We start from the raw sequence: 12,678 nt of genomic DNA on the forward strand, positions 1-12,678 counted from the left end.
CCCTTTGAAACAAAACTAATCTCAATCCTCTCCTAAACCAGATTTTTATATGGTTTTATTACCAGATTTTATTCCCTTCCAGATTTTTCTGTGTTTATCTGTAACTGTATCTGTACCTCTACCTGTATCTATACCAGCCCCTACAACAGCACCTGTATCTGTATCTACATAGGAATTGGACAGTCTGAAACAAGTTTCAGGATAATATACACACTATTAAAAATTATCTTTACAAGACGTGTGGACACATATTTTATGTATGTATATGTATGTATACATATACTGTATGTATTGCACCATGTATCTCAGGGTTCTTTTTCTGCGACTCTAAGTCGTTAACAGTCATTTTAACTGCTTCCTAGTAGTGCATGGTAAGCCTATCCCACAACTGATTCAGCTCTTCTATTTCTGAGCATGGCCTATTTCCGGTTTTTCAGGGAATTCCCTTGATTACATCCCATTCAAATGTGATGAGTTCTTTGGCAACATTCTCCCTCACATGACCTCAGTCTTTTAACCTTCAGACCTCCAAGTCCTGAGTCCACTGTGACAAGCCCAATACCTGGTCTGTGGGGCTCCTCAGTGAGGGTTTGTGACGTAAAACAATGGTGAATGGTTGAACATATTCAGACAAGCAATGGAAGGTTCTGAACATTCTTTCCTTTCTTCTTCTTTTTTATTTTCTTTCTTTTCTTTTCATTTTTGAAGGCACATTTCAAGTTCTTTATTATATGAAGGGCCCCCTGCAACCACTCCCCATATGGGAGTACTTTATTTTCCCTATGAAAAAAATTCCATAGTTCACTAATAAATAACATCATAGATTAGTTGTTCAATAGATAACTGAGTCACTTTTCTATCCACCAACTGCTGTGAAAGAAAGGATGAAACAGCAGCAGGACCTGCTAAAGTACAAGACCAGTTGAACGGGACTGGATTTACCTGAAGTTTGATCTGGTGGATGACTGGTCATTTCAGGCACTCAGACACATTTCCAAGTGCTTGTTATTTTCTAGACTCTGTGCTGGAAACAGAGATTTGAAAATGATGATGATAGCTTGTCCTCAGAAAAGTTAGCAGCATAAATAAGTCATTGCAATACACTGTGCCATATGTGATACCACAAGTATACACGGAAGTTGCAGTAAGAGAGCAGAATTCACTCTAAGGATAGTGAAGGGTGATCAGGAAAAGCCTCCCAGAGCAAATGATGCCTATACAGGATTTTCAAAATGAACAGTAAACATTGTTTTCTTCCATATTTCTTGGAGAAGGAAAATATTCGAGTGAAAGTAAACCCTTGAGTATAACTCTAAAGAAACATTTTTTAAAATTACCCAAAAGATTAAAAATAAAAATTAAATGTTTAAATTACCAAATCAACCATGCCAGTTGGATGGCCTAATGAATTAAGTGATTGGGTATTTTAAAAATCAATTTGTAAAAAAGATAAAGTGACTCATTGGTTTCAGCTGAAATTGCTTATCCACTTGGCTTTTATTGTTAGAAGACCCAGGCAGGTCTCATCTCATGCCAGTGTTTTCAGTGGGCCCACCAGAGCTCCAGGTTTCTCCTGCCCGCACGCTGGTGCATCTGGCCAACTGACAGCAGGTGTGTGCAAGTGTGCTCCTAGAGCTGCACCTGAAGGAGTCCAGGGGCTGTCAAGTCAGTGAGGGAGGTTTTCCTAAAAAAATAAAACCCACCAACAGGAAGCACTGCAGTCATTTTTCACCAACTCCCTGATCCACTGAGTGGTCACAGGGTCTCCTGCTCACCCAGCACCTTCTCCAAGCCAGACATTTTTGTATGTGTTGCTCAAAGTCACCCAGTAGTGATTCAGCTTATGAATTATATCACCCATGGAAGCTGAGATGCAGAGAGGTTTAATATCTTGCTTGGGGTCAGGGGGTCCAGGAAGGGGACATCTGATCCCAGATTCCATGCTGTTTGGACCCTTCATGTTCTGTTCCAGCAACTCTCTTCAAGGCAGGCCTGGACCCAGCACTACACCTGTCACCTCACATGCCCAAGGATGTCCAAGGACTTTTGCTTGCGATTCATCCCTGTAGATTCTCTCCTCTTCTGGTGCCTTCCTATTCACGTTCTGAGACCTTTCCCTTCTCTGAATTCATCTCTTTTCCCTCTGCACTCTACAAGCTACTCCCAAGCATCCACTCCAGGCAGTGAGCAGGGCTGGGGTAAGCACACCATGCAGGTGTCCTCTGGGCTCCATAGTCAATCCCCTAGGCAGTCTGAGGTGCCAGTGGACACCCTACCCAGCCAAGCCTGAATGTGCTGGGACTGAGCTGAGGCTGGCACTGCCCTGGGATGGCTGTGGCTACAATACCTCTGTGAATGAACCCACAGGCATTTTCCAGGAAGCCTCCCTAGCTGGACTCCCCCTGCATAGATGTGCTTAGCAGTGGGCAACTCCACTAGCTGCAAAAGCCTCTTGCTTCCCCTCCTGAGGGCCTCACTTCTCCTTCAGGAAAAGCAAGGCCCTCAGGGCAGGAAGTTCCACACCCTTGGGGATGAGCCCTCCGAGAGTCTACAAAGTCAGCTGGAGGAGGAGGCAGGGTGGATTAAAGGGGTACTCGGGAGCAGGGTGGGTCAGGCGGATAAGACAGCAAACTTAAGGAAATGATCACTTGCAATTTATACACAAAAAGGTCATTGTGAAGAGACTCATAAGGACTTCTCTAAATATTTTTAAAAGCCTGGGTGAGATAGGACTATTTTATGTCCTGTATTGCTGAGAACCCTATTACAGCATGGAAAGAGTAGAACATGTGCTATTTTTCAAAGAACAGCTCTACAAAACCAAGACAGCCTTCTTCAAATTTTAACTTTTTTTTTTAATTAATGTCCATTATTTATTTTTATTGGCTCTTTATTTATTTGTGTAATCTCTAAATTCATGACCTTGAGATCGGGGAGTCGCCCATCCTTCAGACTGAGCCAGCCAGGCGCCCCTTTAGTGTCCATCATCATCCATTGGTATAGTGTCTTTCCAATAATAATCAAACTTTCCATTATTCTTTTTTTAATTGTGCTGTATTAGTCACCATACAGCACATCTCCATTACTCTTATATGTCACTGAGTCATTTTGTTTTACTATTTTTATATTCATTTTGTTCCCCAAAATGAGTTTCCTTTGGAAAACAAGAAACCCATTGCTTAACCATCTTTTTTAAGTGTGGTAAAGGGCATTAGAGGTTGTTAGCACTGTTAGCAGTTTCATTGTGCTTAATGTCTATTCCTCCTCTCTTCAACTGTCCACTCCTCACCCATTCAACCCGTCCACTGTGGGTAAATTGTTCTCATGATATTTGGGGAGAAAAACTGCATACAAATTCTGCAGAAACAAATAACCCAACTTTAAAAAAAAAATGGGCAAAAGTACCTGAATAGGTATTTCATAAAATAGTATATCCAAATAGCTAATAATGATACTGAACATTGTTAGTCTTCAGGAAAACATAAAAGATGCTCCAAATCATTGGTCACCAGGAAAATGCAAGTGAAAGCCCCGGTCATACACTGTTACACATCCAAATGGGTTAAAAGTAAATAAATACCCAGTGTTTGCATGAACATGGGCCAACTGGAATTCACACACTTTGAAAAATTGGAAGTTTTTCCAAGACTAAACCACACCCACTCTGCCACCCAGATATCATACAAATGCATGAATTTGTATGCAAATTCAGGAAAATGGACACCAAAAAATGGACAAAAATATTCATGGAAGCATTATTAAAGTAGCCAAGATGTAGAAATAACCCAAAGGAATATAAATACAAATTGAGCCTTTGCACATGACAGAGTACAGGCACACAGAACAGAACCAAACAAAAGAACAACATAGGTGACTCTCATAGTCATGACACAGAGCAAAAGAAGCCAGACACAAAAGAGCACATACTGTGTGTATAATTCTGTTTATAGGAACTTGAAAACCCTGAATACAAACCTGTATTAAGAGAACAGACTGTAGTTTCCTTCTAGGCTGACATGAAGGAGCAGGAGGGACTAGGGAGCTGGGAATGCCCTTCAACTTGATCTGAGCAGTGGTCCTGTGGCTCTAGACATTTATGTAAGACATTCATTAAACCTTGGAATTACAATCAGTGTATTCACTGTATGTATTTTAAGCCTCAGTTTAAAAAGGAAGTGATATATCAGTTGAATGTAATATGCAGAATTTGTTTGAATGCTGTTTTGAACAAAATTGCTATAAAAAGACTTTCATGAAATGATCATGAAATGATAACACTGACTTGATACTATATAATGTTAAGTAATTATTATGTTTTATATATGTAAATGGCATCTCAGGATGTGTTGTTTATGATTTCATTTGTTTAAATTTATCTTGAAGGCTGAAATTATATGATATTTTGGGCTTTGCTTCATGACTCAGTGGAGTCTGCAAGCAGGGGCATGGCTGGTAGAAGGCACAATTTGGGGTCGTATTGACAATGGCTACAAAGATTCATAGCACTATTGCTTTCAATTCAGTGTTTGTTGGGAAATTTTTCTTTAATTTAAAAAAAAAAAAGTTTGCTGTTTGTTTTTAACCTGGCTTTAGGAAAGGTCCAAAAGAGTTAAAGCAACAATTAAAAAATTAAATAAAATTTGATTTTAAAACAAAAATCTATTTTTGCCCCATCAAGCTGTGAGTTGCTCAGTGGTTATATGAAATGATGTGACTGGGTATGTGAAATCATGTAACCACACTGCCTCCCCAGCCTGCCCATCCCTCCCAGCACATCTGATCACCTGCAGGGCCAGAAGCAAGTAGAGATTGCTTCCCCTCTCTGTAGTGTGCTCCCCAAAGCTGGCAGGGGTCCCAGGAGTTAAATCTTCCTCCAAGGGACAGCCCTGGGATTGTTACATATTCATCTTGGCTTATCATAGTCTCCACCCTGGCTTCCCTTGTCCTTGAACAGGACGCAGCAGGATATTATTAGTTCACCATCCTTATACCTCCCCATTCCCCTGGGCATCTCTGCTCTATGCTTTTTCCAGATGAAGACATTTACATGACTTCTGCTATGAGCCTCCCAAGAGGAGGTGTGGCCACAGATCACACTTCCCAGAGTGGAGGAAAGATGGGGGGGCAAGATTCTGCATGAATATTAACCTATAGAAGGCTCTGAGTAGATCTAGAGTAAGTAAAATGTAGTAAAACAAATAACTTTACCCCTGAACACAGGTGAGCACAGAGCAGTTAATGATGGAGTGCCTTGGAGCACCCCTCAAATCTTCTTCAGAATTCCCATTTTGGGAACAGATACTTCAAAGTATCTGTTCAGAGGATCTACACCCAGGTTCAGTGGATTGGTGAGCAACCTGAAGTCACAATCTGTATGCTTGGTTGTGCCTTCTTATGAAGCAAGTGTCCCTGCCATCATTAGCTCACTAAAGAGTCCAGAGCCCTAAAAAGAAGGAAAACCACTGCACTCAAAGAAATTTTCCAAGTGACAGTGTTAAATTTGAATGTGTAATATTATTTCAATACAAAATGCTCTATCACTTGAAGATCTTGTCTTATAAAAGTGAGACAAACTGGACTCCCTTTTTAAAACCAGGAACAAGGATTCCTGGGTATTTACCCCAAAGATACAAATAGAGTGAATAGAAGGACCATCTGTACCCCAATGTTTATAGCAGCAATGGCCTCGGTCGCCAAACTGTGGAAAGAACCAAGATGCCCTTCAACAGATGAATGGATAAGGAAGATGTGGTCCATATACACTATGGAGTATTATGCCTCCATCAGAAAAGATGAATACCCAACTTTTGTAGCAACATGGACGGGACTGGAAGAAGTTATGCTGAGTGAAGTAAGTCAATCAGAGAGAGTCAATTATCATATGGTTTCACTTATTTGTGGAGCATAACAAATAGCATGGAGGAAATGGGGAGTTAGAGAGGAGAAGGGAGTTGGGGGAAATTGGAAGGGGAGGTGAACCATGAGAGACTTTGGACTCTGAAAAACAATCTAAGGGGTTTGAAGTGGCCAGGGGTGGGAGGTTGGGGTACCAGGTGGTGGGTATTATAGAGGGCACGGATTGCTTGGAGCACTGGGTGTGGTGAAAAAATAATGAATACTGTTATGCTGAAAATAAATAAAAAATTTAAAAAAAATTTAAAAAAAATACCAGGGGGAATGGAGAGGGTGGTCCTTCTATACCCATCTTGCTAAGCTGAAGTAGCTTGAGTCTTTTGTGAATCACTTTGGGCAAATGTTTCACGTGTTCTTTTATCTATTCAGGATTCTCATTTTTTTTTTTTTTTAGGATTCCCATTTTTAAACAAACATGCTATTTTCCACCATGTATCTCCACTAAAGATCTGCTAATAACTCCACATTGTAGTGATGCCCTGTCAACTGCATAATCCAGGTGAGGATGTGGTCATTGGAAAACCAGAGCTATGTCTTAAAACTCTTCCTTGATACTCAAAAGAGTACAGACCAAGTTCTATTCTGGGTCTGATCTGAAACCAAAGGGAGGTGCTTAGTATCTTATAAAAGGAAGGTTAGGCTTCCATATTTTGCTTTTCATTGGTTTCCAGCGTGGCCTTAATTTTTTATTATTTAATTAATTTTATTATCAACACCTCATTTTATTGGCATTTTTCTTTACTGTTTACCACTTTATATCTAGTTCTGTAGCATACATAGTAATAAAATATGTCTTTTTCTTATTAAATAATAAATACTATATGCTGTGGGGAATTGGAAACCAAGGATCACCCATCATGCAAACATGTCGGAGGGAACTTTGGTTTACATAAATAGTGGTGGATAAATATGGCCTTTTCACCCTCTCTGAAGTCTTGTTGTATGCCCCTTCCTTCCCATGTTAGAGAGAAACATATATTCTCTATATATAGTCCCACGTTCAGGACGCTTCTGTGAGTTAAATGCACAGCTGGAGAACGCAAGTGGTCAGTTCCTCAGGTCCCGGCAGAGTTTGCTGGGAAATGGTCCTTGACAATACATTACCAGGAAGTATCCTTGTAATAACTACGGAAGGGTGGATAGCCGTGGCTGTTTTGTACTACCGTTCTGCACCCACCCAGTTTCTGAGTCATTTGAACTCCCTCCTTATCAGACTCCCCACCATCCATAGATCCTGCCTCTGACCTCACTTGCACCCACAACTCCCCTCTAACTCTGACTTCAGCTGGTCCTATGAATTCACCAGCTCTTAACTAACCTGCATTTCAAGAGAAGCAAAAGGATAGAGATGGTCTGAGTTAAACATGAACTTAAAATGTTATAGGACGAGCCCATAGCTGGTCAACTGATCAGGAAAAGAAGGAGACAACTCTAATTCCTGACATCAGGAACGAAAGAGGAAACTGCAGACATGTAAATCCTGTAGACACCAAAAGAATAATCAGGCAATATGATGGTTAATGCTGTGCTGATAGATTTCACAACTCAGTGGATATAGACAAATTCCTTGAAAATATAACTTAAGGAATGTATTAGAAAAGAAAAATTACTTAGGACATGAATCATCCCAGACAAGGTTACAGAGCTTAGAAATAAGTTCAACAGCTTCAGGGGAAAATACGAAAAGAACAAAGAGACACCCTAGATAGAGAAGAAATATCTCATGTCTTAACACTGTGTTTGGTGTAGATTCCAGAATCAACAGAGCCGAGGCTGTAGAGTATGTTAAATACTTTAGATCTGAGGAGGGTATGTGTTTGATTCTATCAAATGAGGGAATGTTGCATTTGACCTTCATGCTTCTTTCTCGTGACGACTAAAAATGATCTCTTTGGGGATGTGGAAGTCAGTAGGAAGGGAGAATGCCAGATGCAGTAAGAGAGGCAGAGAGCCAGAAGTGCTGGCTGCATAGAAGAGTGGAAGCACAACACCCTACCACCCTCTCTGAAGTCCTCGAGTGCCTTCTGGTCTTAAACCCAAGAGAATCCAGTGGTCATAAACTTCCCCACAACTTCCAGATCTTTATATTCTTTATAATTATTTTCCCAAGCTAGTCATATTTATAGAAATATTGGGTAGTTTTTATAGTAGTTTCACAGAAGTGCAAATTTTTATTCATTTCTTAAATTCCTTACATACTTCCATCCATTTCCATGTATCTGGGTTTCAGTATTTCTGTGGTTCCAGAGAATCCTTATTTCAAGGTCCATGATTCTTTAGCTCTCCTTCTTGTTTTCCCCTTGAATCTTCACTGACTATGACACTATTTTTGTCCCTATAATCTTTTGAGAGCCTATATCAATTAAGAGGTTTTATTGATGATAGTTGGCAGGTTGTTTGGTAGTATGTACAAAAGCTTTTTTGTTTCCATTTCATAGTCTAAATATGGCAGTACATGAGGGCAATTTAATTTGTAAAGTCTCACAAAAGATCAGGATTTGTACTTTTGCTTTATTTATTTTTGTTTGTTTGTTTGTTTATTTGTTTTTAAGTAATCTGTGCTCCACATGGGGCTCAAACTCAGGACCCTGAGATCAAGAGTCCCACCCTCTACAAATTCATCCAGCCAGGTGCCCCAGGATTTCTACTATTTTTAAAATTTTTTATTAATTTCTTTTCATCATTACAGAATTCATTGCTTATGCACCACACCCAGTGCTCCATGCTATATGTGCCCTCCATAATACCTACCACCTGGCTCCCCCAACCTCCCACCCCCCCACCCCTTCAAAACCCTCAGATTGTTTTTCAGAGTCCATAGTCTCTCATGGTTCACCTCCCCTTCCAATTTCCCCCAACTCCCTTCTCCTCTCCATCTCCCTATGTCCTCCATGATATTTGTTATGCTCCACAAATAAGTGAAACCATATGATAATTCACTCTTTCAGCTTGACATATTTCTACTATATTTTAAAAGATTTTCTTTATTTATTTGGCAGAGAGAGAGAGAGAAATCACAAGTAGGCAGAGAGGCAGGCAGAGAAAGGGGGGAGCAGGTTCCCTGACCTGAGCTGAAAGCAGAGGCTTAACCCACGGAGCCACTCAGGCGCCCCATGGATTTCTACTTTTAAACTGAACCAAAATCTTAAGGATTTGGTGGGCAGTACAATCTTTTCCACCTTCTCCTTGATATACATTCAGTTTTCAAATGCGGAATTTATTTTTGCTCCCCTAATTCCTGTGCTTAGGAGAGTTTAATTAGATTTGGCATTTCCAAGCTTTGTCCTGGGGCTGTGTCCTCTATGTTGCTTTGGAGAAGGTTTTTCTCCAGAAGAAAATACATGATCAAAATGATGAGTTAAGTGTTTATCGGAATAATAGGTACTGGGAAGGAGTTTTTAGAAGAACTCCTATGTCTATAACTGAGGCAATCATATAATTTTCCATCTTAATTGGGGCATTCAAACATTACATTTTAAAGAAACTTCTGCTTAAAGCCACAGACATTTTAATTAGATCCTACTCTGTAAGGTGCTATCAGATGTGCATTATGCATGCATTTGGTTTTTACATATTGATCGTGTTTCTTGTGTCCTTGTTAAATACACTTATATGATATTCTAGGATAGTTTTTGTACATTTTTTGAGTTTTTTCAATAACAACATTGTCTACAAGTAAAGACAGTAAAGTTTTATTTCTTTACCTCAAAAAAAAAAAAAAGAAACTTCAAACTTACAGAAAAGTTACAAGTACTGTACAAAGGGCTCTTTTTTCTCCCTGAAACCATTTAAGAGTAAGTTGCTGATGTGATGCCCCATCACTTCTGAATATCGTAATGCGGCTTTCCAATAAACAAAGACGGTCTCCTAACTGCCACAGTAGAACCATCAAAATCAGGAAATTAATATTGGTACTTTGCCCCATCTAGTCACTAACTTCCATTCAGGCCTCACCAATTGTCCCCATAATGGCTTTTATAGAAACAGGATCCCATTCAAAATCACATGTTGCATTTAGTCATTATGTTGCTTTAGTTGCCTGCAATCTGGAAAAGTTCCTTGGTCTCTCCTTGACTTTTATGACTCTGACATTTTAAAGAACACAGACTATAGAATATTCACCAATTTGTATGTAAGTATATTGCTCTCTCGTAATTACATGCAGGGTACCCATCTTTGGCAAGAACATTACATAAGTGATGCTGTGTTCTCATTGCCTCCTACCAAGTGGAATGTGATTTTAACTTGTCCTTTTCCTGGCAATGTTAACTTTATTTAAGTAATTGAGGTGCTGTCTGCCAGACTTCTCCACTATAAAATTACTCGTTTTCCCCGTTGTACTATGTATGTACAATGAGGGGAGAATTTTTGACAGTGTAAAAAACCTGTATCTCAACAATTTTTTATCAGACTCGCTTGACCCAATTAATGGTTTTTGTATTGCATTGTGCAGACACTAGAGGGAAGGAAAGAAGGCAAAACAGGAAGAGGAGGAGCCAAATCAGGACAGATACTTAAAGATATAGACTGAGAGTGTCTGTGCAAGTAGCCACAGGGTCTTTGTGCTAACAACCTCTAAAAGGCTCTCATTGACATTCTCATCCCTGGCAATAACCTCCTAATGAGTATAGCTGGACTTGGTGACTTACTTCTAATGAATAGAATACAACAAGAGTGGTGGGGTATCACTTTCGTAAGTAAGATGTAAAAGACTATGACTCTCTTGTTGGGTGCTCTAACACCTTCTCTCTTGGATGATTCACCTGGGTGAGCCAGCAACATATATTGAAGCAGCCCTGTGGGGACAATCATGTAGCAAGGTGTCAAGCCTGCCAACAACCCATTCCCAATTCTTTGCACTCTCAGAGGAGACACAGCCCTGGCCCATAATTTAACTGCAGCTTCAGGACAGGCTCTAAGTCAGAGGCACCTAGCTGAGCCATACCTGCATACCGGGCCAGCAGAGATAATAATTTGTTTTGTTTTAATCAACCTAGCTTTGGAGTAATTGGTCATGCAACAACAGATACCTAGTAGAGTTACCATAATCAGAAGTTATTTCCTAATATCATTCAAAGAAGCTGTGCTCAAGGTCAAGAGGCTTAATTTCTTACCAACTACCTTTATCCCCTACTACATTACCCCAAATACCATGTGCAAGGCCTTAAACTAGAAATCAATAACAGAGAGATAACTGGAAAATTCCAAAATATATGAAAATTAAAAAACACACTTGTAAATAACACATGGGTCAAAGAAGACATCTCCAGAGAAGTTTAGAACTATTTTGACTTAAATGAAAATTAGATACAACTTACCAGTATCTGTGCGATATAGCAACAACAGTGCTGAAAGGAGAATTTTTGGCATTGAATGCCGGAAGGGGAATTTACAGCATTGAGTGCTATATTACAAAAAAGGGGAAGGGGAAGTGCTGGAAGGAGAATTTATAGCATTGAGTGTAGGAAGGGGAATTTATAGCATTGAAAGCTATAGTAAAAAAAAAAAAAATAGGGTTTCCTGAGTGGCTCAGTTGGTTAAGTGTCCAACTCTTAATATCAGCCCAGATCATGATCTCAGGTTTTGAGATCAAGCCCCATGTCATGCTCTGCACTGGCTGTGAAACCTGGTTAAGATTCTTTCTCTCCCTCTGCTTTCCCCAGCTTCCTCAGCCTGTGCCTCTCTCAAAAAATAAACAAACAAACAAACATAAATAAATAAATACAGCTCTATGCTCACATTTATAATCTAGGACCAGTTCTTTTAACCACACAATATGCCAAACTCACACAAGAAGAAGTGGAAAATCTTAATAAGTCTTTATCTATTAAAGAAATTTAATGATCTTATGTAGTATTCATCTTTGTCTGACTGCCTTCTAGATCCGTCCATGTTGTTGCAAATGGTCAGGTTTCCTTCTTTCCTATGGCTGGGTAATTACCATTTTACATCTTTTTTATTCATACATTTCTTGATGGAAATGGGTTTATCTCCACATCTGGGCTATTATAAATTATGCAGCTGTAAACATAAGGGTGTATGTATCTTTCCAAATTAGTGTTTCCATCTTCTTTGGGTAAATACCCCATAATGGAATTACTAGATCATATGGTATTTCTATTTTTAATTTTCTGAGGAAACTCCATGCTGCTTTTCACATATATGTTCACTTATATGTAAAATCTAAACAAACAAACAAAAACAAACAAAAAACAGACACCTAAATACAGAGAACAAATGGACCATTCCCAGGGGGGAGGAGGGGTGTGAAATAGATAAAATACAAGAAAGGGGATTAAGAGGTACTAACTTCAGTTATAAAATAAGTCACAGAAATGAAAAGTATAGCATAGGGAATATACTCTATAATATTATAATAGTATCACCGTTGTATGGTGATAGATGGTGACTACACTTATCATTATGAGCACTGAGTAATGCACAAAATTGTCAAAACACTATGTTAGTCAGTCAGCTAGGTGTCCGACTCTTGATTTCAGCTCAGTTATGATCTCAGGGTTCTGAATGAGCCCCACATTGTGCTCATGCACTGGGCATGGAGCCTGCTTAAGATTGTCTCTCTTTCTCTCTCCCTCTCTCTCTCTCTTCCTCTCTAAAAAGATAAAATTTAAAAAATGAAAAATAAAGAAAACTTTATTCATAATTGTCAAACTTAAAGTGATCAAGATGTCTGGTAGGTGAATGGATAAACAAACTATGGTACTTCTAGACAAGGGAACAGTGTTCAGCACTAGAGAAAAACAA

This window comes from Mustela nigripes, chromosome 7 (assembly GCF_022355385.1).
Source record: "Mustela nigripes isolate SB6536 chromosome 7, MUSNIG.SB6536, whole genome shotgun sequence".
NCBI classification, from domain to species: Eukaryota; Metazoa; Chordata; class Mammalia; order Carnivora; family Mustelidae; genus Mustela; species Mustela nigripes.